A 9,052-nucleotide genomic window follows, 5' to 3' on the forward strand; every position below is an offset into this window, starting at 1 on the left:
ATAAGAGTCCGCACTAGTGTCGGGAGGAGCAATTGGAGTACTAATAAAATAATTATTGTTAGTATTGGAAAAATCACACAATTTGGTATTTTCTTGAGTCATCTTGACTATGCAAACAAGATCACAAGCAATCAGAAGATCGAACGAGAAAAAGGCAAACGAAAAAGAAGGCAAATATTTTTGTATTTTTCTGAAAATGTTTTAGAAGTGGGGGAGATGAAAATGAGATAAAAATGAAAAATAAAGTAAATTGCAAGGAGATGAGATTTGTTATTAGGAACATGGTAGATGTTGGTGATGTCTCCAAGGCAACGGCGGGAGAAATTCTTCCTGATTTCTTGTATCTGCGTTGGTATTTCCCTGAAGAGGAGAGGATGATGCAGCAGAACAACGATAAGTATTTCCCTCAGTTATGAGATCAAGGTTATCAATCCAGTAGTAGAACCAAGCAACACTACATAAACGACAACTTCACACAAACAACAAATACTTGCAACCCAATGTGTAAGAGGGGTTGTCAATCCCTCCTTGGTATTGAGATAGACTATATTTTCTGAGATTCGATAAATACATCTAGAAAAAACACAAAATAAAATAAGTAAAGAAAAAGTGCATAAAGGTATTTTTGGATTAATAGATCTAGAAATAATATGATTGGAAATAGAACCAGGGGCTGTAGGTTTCACTAGAGGCTTCTGTCGAGAAAATAGTGTATGGTGGGTAAACAAATTATTGTTGGGAAATTGATAGAAGAGCAAATAATTATGACGATATCCAAGGCAATGATCATGTATATAGGCATCACATCAAAGATTAGCAGACCGACTCCTGCCTGCATCTATTACTGTTACTCCACACATCGACCCCTATCCAACATGCATCTAGTGTATTAAGTTCATGAAAAAATGGAGTACTGCATTAAGAACGATGACATGATGTAGAAAAGATCTATTCATGTAGAAATAGACCCCATATTTTTATACTTAATGGAAATGATACATGCGTGTCATCTCTCCTTCTGTCACTGAGATTGAGCACCACAAGACTGAACACATCACAAAGCACCTCTTTGCATTGCAAGAAAAATCAATCTAGTTGGGCAAACCAAACCAAAGTTTCTGAGAAGAAATACGAGGCTATAACAATCATGCATAAAAGAGTTCAGCAAAGACTCAAATAATATTCATGGATAGATCTGATCATAAACTCACAATTGATCGGATCCCAACAAACACACCACAAAAAGTCATTACATCAAATAGATCTCTAAGAACATTGAGGAGAACATTGTATTGAAGATCAAAAAGAGAGAAGAAGTCATCTAGCTACTACCTACGGACCCGTAGGTCTGTAGTAAATAACTCACGCATCATCGGAGGGGCAAGGGTGTTGATGAATAACCCCTTCGTATCGTTGACCCCTCCGGCAGAGTGCCGGAAAAGGCCTCTAGATTGGATCTCGTGGTTCTGGAACTTGTGGCGGCTGGAATTGTGTTTCATCGACTCCCCTAGGGTTTTGGGATTTTAGAGTATTTATAGAGATGATAGTCGGTGGTGAAGCCTCCTGTGGGCCGAACTACCCACCAGGGTGCGCCCTGGTGCCTTCTAGGCCCCATGGGCCTCCTCTGGTGCACTTCTTTGGCTCCCTGGATGCATTTGGACTTCGTTTGGCATTGATATTCTGCAAAGTAAAAAACAAGCAGAAGACAATAACTAGCACTGGGCACTACGTCAATAGATTAGTCCAAAAAATGATATAAAGTTACTAGTAAATGAGTATAAAAGATCCAAGAATGATACTTTAATAGCATGGAACAATCAAAAATTATAGATATGTTGGAGACGTATCAGGAACCTAGAAGCTTCGGGAGGAGACCAGGCGATCTACGGGAGAGCCATAAGCTCACACAGCACGTGCGCACCACCTGAGCTTATGGGCTCCACGCAGCTCCATTTAACCTAATTCCAAGCCTATAAATTCCCATAAATCCCCAAACCAACAAAGATCCACCCAAAACAAATTTTTCGATGCTGCAAGCTAATTTTCTTCCAGGATCCCATCTGGAGGCCTTTCCTGGTACTCCGTCGGAGGTGGAATCAATCACGGAGGGCTTCTACATCAACCTTGATGCCCTTCCGATGATGTGTGAGTAGATCACCACAGACCTGTGATTCCATAGTGAATGCTAGATGGCTTATTCTCTCTCTTTGATCTTCAATACAATGTTCTCTTCGGAGATCGATTTGATGTAATGTTCTTTTGCGGTGTGTTTGTTCGGTTTTGATGAATTGTGGGTTTATGGTTGGAATATTCATTGAAATTAATTGAGTCTTTGCTTAAGTTTATTATGCATGATTATTATACATTTGTATTTCTCTCCTATCTATCTGTTTGTTTTGGCCAACTAGATTGAATTATCTTCTATGGGGGAGGTGATTTGTAGTGCGTTCAATCTTGGGGTGTCATCACCCAGTGACAGCAGGGGTAGCGAGGCACATACTTGTATTTTACCATGGGGTTTATATTGGGAAACGTAGCATGCAATTTCAAAATAATCCTACGCTCACGCAAGATCTATCTAGGAGATGCATAGCAACGAGAGGGGGAGAGTGTATCCACGTACCCTCATAGACCGAAAGCGGAAGCGTTAGCTTAATGTGGTTGATGTAGTCGAACGTCTTCTCGATTCAACCGATCAATCACCGAACGTACGGCAGCTCTAAGTTCTCCACATGTTCAGCTCGATGACATCCCTCGAACTCTTGATCCAGCAGAGGGTCGAAGGATTAGATGAGTTCCATCAGCACGATGGCGTGGTGACGATGATGGTGATCTGATCCGTGCAGGGCTTCGCCTAAGCACTACAACAATATGACTGGAGGAGTAAATGGTGGAGGAGGCACCGCACACGGCTAAGAATCAATTGATGTGCCTAGAGGTTCCCCTCCCCCGTCCCCATATATAAAGGAGGGAGAGGGGAGGAGGCCGGCCCTAGGGCGCGCCATGGGGGGAGTCCTACTAGGACTCTTAGTCCTAGTCGGCCTCCCCCTTCCTTCTAACAAAGGGGGAAAGGGGAAGGAGAGGGAGAGGGAGAAGGAAAGGGGGGGCGTGCCCCCTCCCCTAGTCCCATTTGGACTCCCCATGGGGGGCGTGTGTCACCTCCTTGTGGCCTGCCTTGCCTCTCCCTTATGGCCCAGGAGGCCCATTACTTCCCCCGGGGGAGTCCGGTAACCCCTCGGTACTGCGATAAATTCCCGAAACACTCTGGAACCATTCCGGTGTCCGAATATCACCTTCCAATGTATCAATCTTTACCTCTCAACCATTTCAAGACTCCTCTTCATGTCCGTGATATCATCCGGGACTCCGAACAACCTTCAGTCACCACAACACATAACTCATATAATACATATTGTCATCGAACGTTAAGCATGTGGACCCTACGGGTTCGAGAACTATGTAGACATGAGCGAGACACCTCTCTGGTCAATAACCATTAGCGGAACCTGGATGCTCATATTGGTTCCCACATATTCTATGAAGATCTTTATCGGTCGAACTGATTTGTTAACATACGTTATTCCCTTTGTCATCGGTATGTTACTTGCCCGAGATTCGATCATCGGTATCTTCATACCCAGTTCAATCTCGTTACCAGCAAGTCTCTTTACTCGTTTTGTAATGCTTCATCCTGCAACTAACTCATTAGTCACATTGCTTGCAAGGCTATGATGTGCATTACCGAGAGGGCCCAGAGATACCTCTTCGATACTGGGAGTGACAAATCCTAATCTCGATCTATGCCAACCCAACGAACACCTTCGGAGATACCTGTAGAGCATATTTATAATCACCCAGTTACGTTGTGATGTTTGATAGCACACAAGGCATTCCTCTGGTGTCCGGGAGTTTCATAATCTCATAGTCGGAGGAATATGTATTTGACATGAAGAAAGCAGTAGCAATGAAACTGAACGATCATTATGCTAAGCTAACGGGTGGGTCTTGTCCATCACATCATTCCACTAATGATGTGATCCCGTTCATCAAATGACAACACATGTCCATGGCTGGGAAACTTAACCATATTTGATCAACGAGCTAGTCTAGTAGAGGCATACTAGGGACACAGTGTTTTGTCTATGTATTCACACATGTATCAAGTTTCCGGTTAATACAATTCTGGCATGAATAATAAACATTTATCATGAATAACGAAATATAAAATAACAACTTTATTATTGCCTCTAGGGCATATTTCCTTCAGTCTCCCACTTGCACTAGAGTCAATAATCTTGATTACATTGTAATGAATCTAACACCCATGGAGTCATGGTGCTGATCATGTTTTGCTCATGGAAGAGGCTTAGTCAACGGGTCTGCTACATTCAAATCTGTATGTATTTTCCAAATCTCTATGTCTCCCTCCTTGAACAAATCTCAGATGGAGTTGAAGCATCTCTTGATGTGTTTGGTCTTTTTGTGAAATCTGGATTCCTTCGCCAAGGCAATTGCTCCAGTATTGTCACAAAAGATTTTCATTGGACCCTATGCACTAGCTATTACACCTAGATAGGATATGAACTCCTTCATCCAGACTCCTTCATTTGCTACTTCCAAAGCAGCTATGTACTCCTCTTAACACGTAGATCCCGCCACGACGCTCTGCTTGGAATTGCACCAACTGACAGCTCCACAATTCAATAAAAATATGTATCCGTTGGTGACTTAGAGTCATCCGGATCAGTGTCAAAGCTAGCGTCGACATAACCACTTACAACAAGCTCTTTGTCACCTCCATAAACGAGAAAAATATCCCTAGTCTTTTTCAGGTACTTTAGGATGTTCTTGACCGCTATCCAATGATCCACTCCTGGATTACTTTGCTACCTCCCTGCTAAACTTATACCAAGGCACACATCAGGTCTGGTACACAACATAGCATACATGATAGAACCTATGGTTGAGGCATAGGGAATGACTTTCATTTTCTCTCTATCTTCTGCATGGTCGGGCATTGAGTCTGACTCAACTTCACGCCTTGTAACACAAGCAAGAACCCTTTCTTTGACCGATCCATTTTGAACTTCTTCAAAACTGTATCAAGGTATGTGCTTTGTGAAAGTCCTATCAAGTGTCTTGATCTATCTCTATAGATCTTGATGCCCAATATATAAGCAACTTCACCGAGGTCTTTCATTGAAAAATTCTTGTTCAAGTACCCTTTTATGGTATCAAGAAATTCTACATCATTTCCCATCAACAATATGTCATCCACATATAATATTAGAAATGCTATAGAGCTCCCACTCACTTTCTTGTAAATACTTTGATCACCTCATGAAAGCGTATATTCCAACTCTTAGATGCTTGCACCTGTCCATAAATGGATCGCTAGAGCTTGCACACTTTGTTAGTACCTTTAGGATCGACAAAACCTTCTGGTTGCATCATATACAACTCTTCTTTAAGAAATCCATTAAGGAATGCATTTTTGACATCCATTTGCAAGATTTCATAATCATAAAATGCGGCAATTGCTAACATGATTTAGACAGACTTAAGCATCGCTACGGGTGAGAAAGTCTCATCGTAGTCAACTCCTTGAACTTGTCGAAAACCTTTTGCAACAAGTCGAGCTTTATAGATAGTAACATTACAGTCAACGTCAGTCTTCTTCTTGAAGATCCATTTATTCTCTATGGGTCGCCAATCATCGGACAGATCCACCAAAGTCCGCACTTTGTTCTCATACATGGATTCTATCTCAGATTTCATGGCCTCAGGCCATGTATCGGAATCTGGGCTCATCATAGCTTCTTCATAGTTCGTAGGTTCGTCATGGTCAAGTAACATGACCTCTAGACAGGATTACCGTACCACTCTGGTGCAGATCATGCTCTGTTTGACCTACGAGGTTCTGTAGCAACTTGATTTGAAGTTTCATGATCTTTATCATTAGCTTCCTCTCCAGTTGGTGTACGCATCACGGTAACAGATTTCTCGGATGAGCTACCTTCCAATTGAGAGTAGGTACAATTACCTCATCAAGTTCTACTTTCCACCCACTCACTTCTTTCGAGAGAAACTCCTTCTCTAGAAATGTTCCGTTCTTAGCAACAAAAATCTTGCCTTCGGACTTGTGGTAGAAGGTGTACCCAATTGTTTCCTTAGGGTATCCTATGAAGACACACTTCTCCAATTTAGGTTCAAGCTTATCAGGCTGAAGCCTTTTGACATAAGCATCACATCCCCAAACTTTAAGAAACGACAGCTTAGGTTTGTTGCCAAACCACAGTTCATACGGTGTCGTCTCAATGGACTTTGACGGTGCCCTGTTTAACATGAATGCAGCTGTCTCTAATGCATAACCCCAAAACAATAGTGGTAAATCGGTAAGAGACATCATAGATCGCACCATATCTAATAAAGTGCGGTTACGACGTTCAGACACACCATTACGCTGTGGTGTTCCAGGTGGCGTGAGCTGTGAAACTATTCAACATTGTTTTAAATGAAGGCCAAACTCTTAACTCAAATATTCTCCTCCACGATTATATCGTAGAAACTTTATTTTCTTGTTACTATGATCCTCCACTTCACTCTGAAATTCTTTGAACTTTTCAAATGCTTCAGGCTTGCGTTTCTTTAAGTAGATATACCCATATCTGCTCAAATCAACTGTAAAGGTCAGAAAATAACGACACCCGCCACGAGCCTCAACACTCATCAGACCGCATACATCAGTATGTATTATCTCTAGTAAATCATTAGCTTGTTCCATTGTTCCGGAGAACGGAGTTTCAGTCATCTTGCCCATAAGGCACGGTTCGCAAGTATCAAATGATTCATAATCAAGTGATTCCAAAAGTCCATCTTTATGGAGTTTCTTCATGCACTTTACACCAAGATGACACAAACGGCAGTGCCACAAATAAGTTGCACTATGATTATCAACTTTGCATATTTTGGCATCAATATTATGAATATGTGTATCACCACTATCAAGATTCAACAAAAATAGACCACTCTTCAAGGGTGCATGACCATAAAAGATATTTACTCATATAAATAGAACAATAATTATTTTCTGATTTAAATGAATAACCATCTCGCACTAAACAAGATCTAGATATAATGTTCATGCTCAACGCTGGAACCAAATAACAATCATTCGGGTCTAAAACTAATCCCGAAGGTAGATGTAGAGGTAGCGTGCTGACGGCGATCACATCGACCTTGGAACCATTCCCGACGCGCATCGCCACCTTGTCCTTAGACAATCTTCGTTTGATCCGTAGTCCCTGCTTCGAGTTACAAATATGAGAAATTGAACCGGTATCAAATACCCATGCCCTACTACGAAAATTAGTAAGGTACACATCAATAACATGTATATCAAATATACCTTTGTTCACTTTGCCATCCTTCTTATCCGCCAAATACTTGGGGCAGTTCCGCTTCCAGTGACCAGTCCCTTTGCAGTAGAAGCACTCAGTTTCAAGCTTGGGTCCAGCTTTGGGTTTCTTCCCGGAAGTGACAACTTGCTTGTAATTCTTCTTTTCCCCTTCTTACCCTTGTCCTTCTTTTTGAAACTAGTGGTCTTGTTAACCATCAACACTTGATTCTCCTTCTTGATTTCTACCTTCGCAACCTTTAGCATTGCAAAGAGCTTGGGAATAGTCTTTTCCATCCCTTGCATATTGTAGTTCATCACGAAGCCTTTGTAGATTGGTGGCAGTGATTGAAGAACTCTGTCAATGACACAATTATCTGGAAGATTAACTCCCAGGTGAGTCAAGTGATTATGGTACCCTGACATTCTGAGTATGTGCTCACTAACAGAACTATTCTCCTCCATCTTGCAGCTATAGAACTTGTTGGAGACTTCATATCTCTCAACCCGGGCGTTTTCTTGAAATATTAACCTCAACTCCTAGAACATCTCATATGGTCCATGACGTTCAAAACGTCTTTGAAGTCCTGATTCTAAGCCGTAAAGCATGGCACGCTGAACTAACGAGTAGTCATCAACACGCGACTGCCAGGCATTCACAATGTCTGCAGTTGCTGGGGTAGGTGGTACACCTAGCGGTGCATCAAGGAGATAATTCTTTTTTGCAGCAATGAGGATAATCCTCAAGTTATGGACCCAGTCCGTGTAGTTGCTACCATCATATTTCAACTTAGCTTTCTCTAGAAACGCATTAGAACTCAAGGGAACGGTAGCGCGGGCCATTGATCTACAATATAGATATGCAAAAAACAATCAGGACTAAGTTCATGATAAATTAAGTTCAATTAATCATATTACTTAAGAACTCCCACTTAGATAGACATCCCTCAAGTCATCTAAATGACACGTGATCCAAATCAACTAAACCATGTCTGATCATCACGTGAGATGGAGTAGTCATCAATGGTGAACATCTCTATGTTGATCATATCCACTATATGATTCACGTTTGACCTTTCGGTCTCTAGTGTTCCGAGGCCATATCTGTATGTGCTAGGCTCCTCAAGTTTAACCTGAGTATTCTGCATGTGCAAAACTGGCTTACACCCGTTGTATTTGAATGTAGAGCTTATCACACCCGATCATCACGTGGTGTCTCGGCACGAAGAACTTTCACAACGGTGCATACTCGGGGAGAACACTTATACCTTGAAATTTTAGTAAGGGATCACCTAATAATGCTAGCGCCGTACTAAGCAGAATAAGATGCATAAAGATAAACATAACATGCAATCAAAATATGTGACATGATATGGCCATCGTCATCTTGTGCTTTTGATCTCCATCACCAAAGCAATGTCATGATCTCCATCGTCACCAGCTTGACACCTTGATCTCCATCATAACATCGTGGTCGTCTCGCGAACTATTGCTTCTATGACTATCGCTACCGGTTAGTGATAAAGTAAAGCCATTACATGGCATTTGTATTTCATACAATAAAGCGAAAACCATATGGCTCCTGCCAGTTGCCGATAACTTTTATAAAACATGATCATCTCATACAACAACGTATAACTCATCATGTCTTGACCA

The sequence above is a fragment of the Triticum aestivum genome, chromosome 2B (genome assembly GCF_018294505.1).
Source record: "Triticum aestivum cultivar Chinese Spring chromosome 2B, IWGSC CS RefSeq v2.1, whole genome shotgun sequence".
Classification (NCBI taxonomy): Eukaryota; Viridiplantae; Streptophyta; class Magnoliopsida; order Poales; family Poaceae; genus Triticum; species Triticum aestivum.